The 10,169-nt window shown below is 40.1% G+C and overlaps 1 protein-coding gene across 3 annotated transcripts in view; it reads right to left on the minus strand.

Moving 5' to 3' along the window:
* veph1 (ventricular zone expressed PH domain-containing 1) overlaps window positions 1-10,169 on the minus strand; it is a 92,039-nt gene that overhangs the window by 21,788 nt on the left and 60,082 nt on the right. The gene's annotated exons all lie outside the window — the stretch shown is intronic.

The following is a 10,169-nucleotide window of genomic DNA, read 5'->3' on the forward strand; positions in this document are numbered from 1 at the left end:
CATAGTAGGTGTTTATAAAATTTGATTTATACTCAGACAACCACAAATACACAACTAACAATATATTGTATTTGTCCCACAAAAACCATGTACACAGTTCCATCCCATTCCCAACAACACAAAGTTGCACAACACTACATACAACACCAAAAGATTCACTGTCACAGTTACAGTAAAAAAAGCTAAAAAGAAACTACTATGCTGCATCCTGTCTCCTGATGCGGTCTGCCTCAGCACCTCATCCACATCACAGCAATGTTTTCCCGGGCCAAGTAGCGGTGGAAATTTGCCATGGCGATTCGCCATGAAGAGCATCAGCTGACTATATGTCCACACGCGTCCTCCCCAGCTCGTAGAAGAGGTAACGCATTTGTGGATTCGTCAACACTTTCTACTCTCGGCGCAAAAAAATCCTCATAGGGAATGAGAATATGGATGGAGATAAACAACTAAAAGCCTGGTGGGGGGGGGCAGTGACAGTGATGAACCAGAGCAGCCCTGTGGAAACTTCCGTTGTACAATATATTTGTTTGTTAGTAATATTGCAATTCTTTGACTCTTTCTGAATTGCGTTCAAATGGCCCCCTGTAGACCGGCTTCATCCTGAGATGATTCTGCACAAGACACGGTCCAGTGTGATAAGCTTACCCTATCATATTTTGAAATATGTCATTGTTTTTCTTTTATTTACCGTAGTGTGTGGCATATTTTCTAGGACCATATCATGATTTCAGTTCCTGTCAAAGAGACGGAAGACTTTCCCGACCACCTTGTGTTGTTCTGCCAAACAAATAGTAAAATACTGTAAATACTGTGAAGGAATACAAAGTAGGAATACTGTGCAGTACTGCAATATTCTAGTGAAGTAGATTCTTACCTATTCTCATTTCGGAAATTCGGGATGATGGATGCTACGGTGCACCTGCTCACATTTTGGCTGTACTCTTTGCCCATCAGAGATAACAGTCCTTGGCCTTTCTCTTCCTCTTCCTCTTCCTCGTCCACCTCCTCCTACTACTCTCACTCCTCTGGCTCTGACTCTGTTTCCAATGTTGGCATCCATTCCTCCAAAACAGAAGAGCTCACCTTTTGCCGTTTTATGCTAAAGCTCTGATTGCTAACTGTAAAGCTGTGTGACGGGGGTTTGCCCTTGTGATGAGTCAGTGTGCATATATGAAAGGCGGGTGTTCCTTGTGAAGACAAGAGATTTTCTTCATGAAAATTGTGCCAAAGGCAGAGAATTGTGTGTAGTGTTTTGAAAAAAGTGTGTTTTAGAACTGCAGTCTGAGTGTATAGCAGAATTTGTGCTTGTAGTTTGGCAGAATTGGTTTAGGGGGGTTGGACTGAGTTACAATTTGTGTCATTGTGTCTCAAGTACCAAAAATTTGTGTGTAAACCTGCAGAAACACTGTAATATCTACTTCTGATGATTAGAGTACTGTAGAGGAAGTACACAGAGAAGTCCAAATATACCATATATTCACTAAACCATTACAAGAACAATGCTGCGACTGGAGGAAATAGAAATAAAAAAGAAATTTAATTATCTCCATATACCAAAAATCTGTCACCATGTCAACATGGAGAATCACAACAAACATGTCCCAGTTTCATGGTACTACAGTAGTGTGCGTATAACACTGTTAGCTCGAAAAAAGGCAGACATAAAATACTGTATTCAGTACCGGTTACAATTACAGTAAAACATTTTTTGTTTTTTAAGATCTGAAAAAAAACACACAGAAATACTAGACTTACCTGCTCATTTTTTTCAGCTTCCACCTGATTGATGTGTCTCACTTTAGCAATCATGTGTTTGGGCACCCGATGGCTGTGTTTCACAGATTGGTTCATAGGCGTGTGAATTGACAGTCAGTGGCTTTGGAATGAAAGGAAGTGACTCATGATATACTTCTGTGTCATGTATACATGTGTTTTAGTGTTGTGCAAATCATGTGTGTATGTGTTTGAAAAAACGTAAGGCGACAATGTGTTTATAGTGGTGCACATCTGGGACATGTTTTGCACCAGTGTGTGAGCAATCAGCAAAACTGTAAAGGCAGGTCCATTTTGTTTTGTTTTGAGGATTTTTATACCATTCTGTAGCTTACCAGTAGTGTTCAATATGTATTCAATCCAAACATTCCATTTTGCTGCATATGTTTTAGTGTCAAAATGCTTTTTTCCCAAGCCTGCGTAACCTGACCTGTAGTTTCTGTATGATGACAGTGTTTCAGTACAGTACAGTAACTTGGATGGCGGTCAGCACAGTCCCGTTGGAGAAGCAGACAGGGACTGAGCAGCCTCAGGCTGTGCACACCACTTAGGTTGGGTCCAAAAGTCACCAATAACACAACTAACCAACTAATCAATCGAGGGGGAGCTGAAACATTTCACCTTGCAGAATACAGAGTTGCTGGTGTACCGCTACCAATGCCTAACGTGCGTCCATAGCAGTGGTTTTTCCATACTAGCACAACTACTTGTCTCAGCTAGGGTGAGTGTTCACATTATTCATAACTTTATAGATAGCTGTCTGGTAACCAACATTCCTGTTTTTTGCTAGGGCTGAGAAAGTATGCAGATGGACTTGGCTTTAAAACATCAATACTTCTTTGCAAGACTACATTCCATTGTGGTTTTTCTGAATCCTGCCCCTTGTTGTTTCCTCTAAACAGACACATGAACAAGTAAAGTGGGATTTTAAAAGGTTTTTTCATCATGTCACCAGATTTTTTTTGGGCACAGTTGTGTTTCCCTGGGTCTGGAGAAACCCTTGCAGAGCTAACCTCCATGGGATGTTTTCATGCAAAATGCCTTCAAGAGGAATAATCTTTCCCAGAACATTCAGGAAAATGGAGCAAAGAGCAGCTATATTTAATAGCTGCCAGTCTGACTTTGGGTAACTGTAATCACTCAGTCAGTGCCTATCATGATTTTACTTCTGTTGTTTACTTTGGACACATTCGATGAGCACTTTGTCTTAATGACTTGGAATACAAATCCTTAATTTGCATTTTGTTACGGTTTGTTTTCTGTCTTACACCTACATTCTAGACACTGGAGACTTAAGGCTGTATAAAATGTGACTAAATACAAAGAATATTGTATGAAATATATATCAGCTGTGTCACACATCAGCAGCTCTTCACTATTCAGACTTTCCTTCTAGGCTTGTTTACATGCCAAGCACTCTCCCCTTCTTGCCTGTCCTTCTCATTTGTTTCTGTGAGAAACAAAGAAAGTACAAAGAAAGTGTGTGTAGTTGAGAGACAAGAAGGGGATTTACAGTCTACAGATCGATGAGTGCATTTTAGCCTTAGGAGTGCAAATGTGACAAAGATCAGGAAAAGCTTCAAATCTTGTGTAGCTCTCTGTCAGTCTCACATAAGTGGGAGTTACTAGGAGTTAGAAGGGCAGTTTGGGAGAAAAGGGGGGGGGGGGGTAAAGGGGTAATGTGACCATGCAGCGCCATGGTTTTCAGGCTCTGCGTTTGATGGCAGCTAATAAGAAGCCGCAGGTATTCCCAAAAGTTTGGCAGGGAAGGAAGTTTGCGGTGGAAGGAAACAGGCAGATGAGATGCAGTAAAAGTTAGTGTGAGCATGTGTGTGTGTTGTGTGTGTGTGTGTGTGTGTGTGTGTGTGTGTGTGTGTGTGTGGGTGTGTGTGTGTTGTGTGTGGGTGTGTTTTATGTGTTTATGTTTATGTGCTTTTGAGGGAAAAAAGTTTGAAAAAGTTCAGATTATAGATGATAACCACAACATGGTCTCGTAGGTTTTTGTAATTACTGTATATGAGAAAATTATTTGAGTTTGGGTTATTTTAAGATTTTAAGACACAAAGCATGTTACCTGATATTACAAACAACATAATTATTGGCAATGTTAAGACAAGTATTGCTAGTAGTACCATCTGAAGTTATTCTTATTCATAGTTATATCTATATTTACAGTTTCCCTATACCATGTTGGTATTCTAAGCTCGAACAAACATGTGAGTGCATTTCCTTCCTCAAAATACATTAGAAACACGTTTAAATATATATATTTAAAAGTGCAGCCAGGGGCGACTGCATCGGGGCTCCAGCAGATTTTCCAAACAGCCGGTCATCACGGGCTGAAAGAGCCGCTATTGCCTATAATGTTTTCCTGCTGAATTAGAATCATTTTTGTTACTTTTCAATGATTAGTAATGGTATTGTCTAGTTACTGATGTCATGTAATCTACATTTTCATGAGTATATGTAAATATTATATCGTAGTATGTAAAATTGCTTACAAAAAATGTTTACATGCACTCTTCACTCCCTCTCTAAAAAGCTGCTCCATCGCAAAGTCCCGCCACCATTTTGTCCCAGTAAATCCCTGAAGGTAGCATTGTTTATATCCGTGTTTGTGAGCTAAACTCGTATTAGAGTTAGGTTAATAAAACTGTCCCTTGCATTAGAGGAAATGTTCAATGGCTAATTCCAACTAGTACATTGCCTTATTTCCACATTGATTTTGTATCAGGCCATCAGTTCTGATTAAGTTTTGTATCTCCATTCAGTGTTCCCTTCCGCTGCCTGTACAATTCCCTGGGGCTAATAGACAGCAAAAGCAGCAAAGACATGTCTATCCCCCCCACAGTAATAGTTTGCATAGAAAGTGAACTTACACTGTGTTACAGTGTAAGATACGTCGTTTTAAATAGCTTTAGGTCTTAGAAACAGGTAGAAAGTCATCTGAAAAACAGGTACAACAGCACTGCATGGTCTAATTCACTTGAAAAGGTTCTTCAGTATTCATCAGTATTCACGTTATATGATGATTTTGTGAGTAAAGAATGATCTTGGAATACTATCATTGGCTTTGTTTATATGGAAGCTGCCATTAAGCTAGGCTTACAGCTTTTCATTTTCTCTTTCTCTATGTCTGTCTTGTCATCATCTGTTTCTTTCAATACACAAAACACACATGCACAGAAGTAAACACGCACAGTCGTACAAAAGCCAATCAAGCAATTCTTCCCTCTGCTGCTCCGCACAAAACCAATGTAATCACTAGCCAGCTGAATGACTGCAAGGAACGATGATTACCTTTTAGATGAATGCCTGTCTCTCTATACAGAAGGATTTAGATAAGAAATTTAGTATGTTCCCATTTGGGCTGTGTGAATTGAATGTGTGTGCACGTAGATGCCGTGTTTACTAAAGAATTTGTGTCCTTGTGACTTGATGGCCCACTGTTCTGCATGTCTGTCAGGTGTAAGCTAAAGTGTTAGTTCCCTCAAATGTCAAAAATACACTATTACTTCTCCTTAGCCCTTGTGGTAACTAGACAAACATTCTTGAGATTTCTGCAGCCAACCTACTTATTGAACTTAATTGTGTTGTGGTGTGTTCTGAAACCTGTTTACCACGCCTACAACTCCTTTGGCTTAGCCACAGTAATTCTGTAAAATCTCCTTGGATCTTTAAAGGTGCTATATAAATAAAAGTTATCATATTGATCACTACATTTTCAGATTCTACAGCTCTCTCTCCAGACCTACTGTGAACTGTTTTCATTGGAGCTAGTTTTCTAGCAAACAAAAGTTCCGTTGAAAATGAAATTAGATAAAACCTGCACAACATAATGAAGGAGTCACTCTAACAGTGTACAATGTGTCTGTAACAAGGTCAGGCCCAGAACACACCTCCTGGAACTGCAGAGCTGAAATCACTATCCATCATTCACCGCTGCATGGGGCTTAAGCCAGTGCGAGAGTTTTAGTGAAACAGAAAGTAACACATTCCAAATGATTCATTCACCGGTATATAGTTTTGCACTTCTGTGATATGAGCCAGAGTCATAGAAATAGAAACTTTAATTCACTTGGCATTCAGTGAATGTAACACCGTCATCACTATAAATCTATCCTGCATTGTATTCAAACAGTCTACAGATAAGTGTCTCCTGTGTGAGCTTTAACATCTGGTTTCTGCATTTTGTGGTCAGTCACATAAACCTCAGTGGCATGAACCAACCATCTCCAGCTGATCTTAGTCAGCTAAATAACTTTGAGGAAAAGTGGCTACGTAACATTTTATGCAAAACATTGATATGGTACATGATACAGTATGACCATGAAGTCTTTACTGTATAGCAAGTTTTAAAATGTTAAAGTAGATTTTTGGTACAGTATACATTTTTTAACTCAAACATGGTTTACATCCAGCATCTGGCAGTAGCTGCTTTCTGAGAACCCAAACAGATTCACTGAATAAATAGTATCATACCAGCCACTGTTGCCAGTGAGGCAACTCCTATGCAACCTTAAGGTATTCACAGGAAAGCTGTTCGCAGGTTAGAAAAAAAAAAAACGGACAAGTATAAAAGTACTATACAACCTGTATAAGATGTAAAACATATGAACAAGTATTTCACCAAAATGGAATCCATAAAACAAGCCCCAATATAAGATGAAGCAGATGAAAACGTGTCCACTGAAAGTTCCTTACCCGTCCAACTGAAAGCTGTCCAGCTTTATCCCGTATATTAGGTCAATTTACAGTAAATGACAGTGAGACTCATTTCGCTGACACAATATAACAAGTTGACTTCAGACCTAGCATTGTTGTGGAGATAGGTCTGGCAATGCAAGACTACTTCAGGCCCGGGGAATTTGGGTGTGTAACATTTCACTTTAAGGTGACCCACTTTTGCATTTTCCTCATGTAGCAATACCACATCATTATTTGGTATGTATGCATGCTGTTCACATTACCAGCGGCCACCAGCCAACCTTTTACTGTATAATGCTTTATATGCTTTACCATAGTAAAGCTTGCTGACTTTGCATGAGTTTGTTAGCTGCAATTACTACAGAGGTTACCCACAAGCAAGGAGCTGGTCTCATGTTTTTAATGATAAAGGGAAAGAGAGAGAAGAAGCCAGTGGTTACTGCAACTCCATGATGCTTATGATAAACTGTTGAGTTTTAACTGCTGGAATGCTTTAAAGTGAGTGTTAATGAGCTCGCTCTCTCTCTTTCTGTGTGTTTGTGTGTGTGTGTGTGTGTGTTTGTGTGTGTGTGTGTGTGTGTGTGTGTGTGTGTGTGTGTGTGTGTGTGTGTATAGATCTCTCATTCTATGGATTAGAAGAGAGGGATAGATAGATACATAGATAGATAGATAGATACTTATTCATCCCAAAGAAATAAGTTCCTGAGGGAAAGCCCCATCGTGTCTGTATGAATAATACCATCTCTGACTGTCTTGTCCCACAAGGGTGTGTCTGTCTTCCTTTCTGTTCTCCAAAACAACGAGGTCAGCTACAACAATGATTACTCTATACATCTATTAATATGCAGATGAGATGGCCCTTGTTGCCTGCATACAGATTCAACAGCCCTTCTTACTTTCATCCGATCAACTCTTGTTACCTGGTTTGAAAGCAGTACCTTGACCTCAATGTCACAAGATTAAGGAACTGTGCTTCGGAGGAAAAAGGGGAGCAGGTAACAAGAACCTAACTTCATACCCATCAACTTGAAGGGGAAGGATGTGAAATGTCATACTTTGGGACAATTATAGATGAAGATCTTACATTCCAACTTAATGCTGACTACATCTATAAAAGGCAAGACATCACCTCTCCCTTCTCAGGAAATTGCGAAGCTTCAACACCAGCAAGCACCCCTTACCATTGTGTACAGGTCACTCACTGAGAGTGTTCTCACGTTCAACATCACCTCCCGAATGGGAACCTCTCAGTGAACATCGATGTCTCAGGTAGTAAACCAAGCCAGGAAAATCACAGAGAAGCAGTTACAACTCACACCTCATACAGCCGTTTCATAACCACAAAGGCTATCCGTTTTTCAATGACCCCCCCCAACCCCCCCCACCATATTTTCACTATTGCCATCTGGCAGAGACTGATGGTCAAATGGCCAGGATGGGTACAAAATTCATTCGTTCCTTCTGCTGTGTGCATCCTGAACCAAAGCAACTAAAATCACTCCCTCCCCACTTATTCATACACCACCCAGTCAGGGTGATGGTGATGAATTCGACGAGTACTGTACTGTATTTATTCATTATGTTTCCTTTTAACCACTTAGTTTAATTGTATGTAATATACAACTTACTTATATTTATGTGTGCTGTTTCTATGTGTTTTATATTGCCAGTGTGCCAAAGATGAATTCCAGTTTATGTAATTCATTGGGACAATATCAATCTGTTTTATCTAAAAGAGAAATGTCTCTGTTTGTTCATTTCACTTTCACATTTTTTTAATATTCTGTAACCAAAAGTAAAATTCTCATGTGCAATTTATATAATCAAAATATCAACTCTTCCGTGTATGATGCAGTATTGCAACGGACAATATTGCGATACATGCTGTACCGTTTTTTTCCACCCCACCCCTAGCTGTAGGCTACCCTTACTCTCTCATGCCTTTACATGTGGATATAAACACACTCATGTCTGAAGACAGATACCCCCCCCCCCTCAAAAAAAAGATGAAAATACCAACAGCAAGACTCTCCATCACCTTTACCATCAATCAGTGAAGACACGCTGGCGGAAATTGTTACCTGTCTAAAGATCAACCCGCTGTGCCAATTTAAGTCAGGGTCATTAAACCGATGGGATTTGGAAATGTGCTACCTGATTTAAGACAGCATTTCTCAAGGTGCTGTTAGATATTCGTGTCATATCCTCAGGCAGGGCTGTGGTCCTAAGAAACATGTTAGCTACTCCCTTGTTATTGACAAGAAGATATCATGTCATGATATTCATCTATAATCTCTACAGTCAAACCTCCCATCTCCCATTTCTGTCTCCTTTAAATCTCATTTAACACAGTAGACCAATCAATAGTGACCTAATCTTAGCATATACAGTACAATCTGTTTGCACTACCTTGGGCAGTCTGGATCAGGTTTAATTTCTGTCTGAGGATTTATAGCTTTACATCGAGTTACTCTCTAGCTTAATTCATTTTGTGTTTTTTTTACTTGACTGATGTTTGTCAAACTATATTTGTTATTTCTGTTATCCCATTTTTTGGTAGCTGACGGTAATGTTTTTTTGCATTCAAGTCACTCTTAAAGAGAGATCTAGATATCAAAGAGACTGTGTCTGAAAGTAGAGTAACATAGCATAGTGAGTGCATACTGTACTGTAGGGTTGGTGTCAGCAGCACCAGGGCTGTGTGTAATGCATACTTTGCGCAAGCTAAACACATTACCAAGGTAGCCTGGAGACAGTTGTGAACTCTGAAAACAGTATTGGAAGGCAATTCAATGATAGTGATTACTGTAATATTTTACTGGTTTGCAGTGTTGTTGTGTTTTTCAGGTAAAAAAAAGTTTAACATGCGCTATGTTTTTATTATTAATAAAACGTATAAACTAAATGTTTAACTATATTGCCCTGCATGACACCATGTTTGTTTCACACACTCTTAGGGTCCACATTATGGTTTGTTGAAATGACATGTATCATGTTGTACATGTTGTTTTAGTTTTTTTATGGCTGCAGCATGGGTTAGTGACCAGACAAATTTCCCACCTTGTGGGAGAATAAAGACAATTTTGAATCTTAATTACATACATAAAGCTGGAAGAGTAAAAGTAAAAAGAGTAATACATCCACCCATCCATCTTCATCCGCTATCCGGTATCGGGTCGCGGGGGCAGCAGCTCCCGCAGGGGAACCCCCAACTTCCCTTTCCCGAGCTCACATCAACCACAGACTCCGACTGGGGGATCCCAGGCGTTCCCAGGCCTGTTGAGATATAATCTCTCCACCTACAGTCCCTGGGGTCTTCCCGAGGTCTCCCTCCCAGCTGGACGTGCCTGGAACACCCCCTAGGGAGGCACCCAGGAGACATCCTACCATATGCCCCGAACCACCTCAACTGGCTCCTTTCGACGTCTAAGGACAGCGGCTCTACTCCGAGCTCCTTCTCGATGACTGTGCTTTCTCACCCTATCTCTAAGGGAGAACGCCAGCCCACCCTCTGAGGACCCATTATCGAGGCCCTGTATGTACTGTCTGTAGTAAGTGTAACACTGAACAGAGAAAAACAGCCTAATTCATTATAATGAATGGAGAAGAAGTGTTTTCCATTCATCGTAGTGTTTTACACTGAGCACAGCAGTGTTCAACTGGTTCTTATGAATGTCTGTTCATAT

The sequence above is a fragment of the Etheostoma spectabile genome, chromosome 3 (genome assembly GCF_008692095.1).
Source record: "Etheostoma spectabile isolate EspeVRDwgs_2016 chromosome 3, UIUC_Espe_1.0, whole genome shotgun sequence".
Lineage (NCBI taxonomy): Eukaryota > Metazoa > Chordata > Actinopteri > Perciformes > Percidae > Etheostoma > Etheostoma spectabile.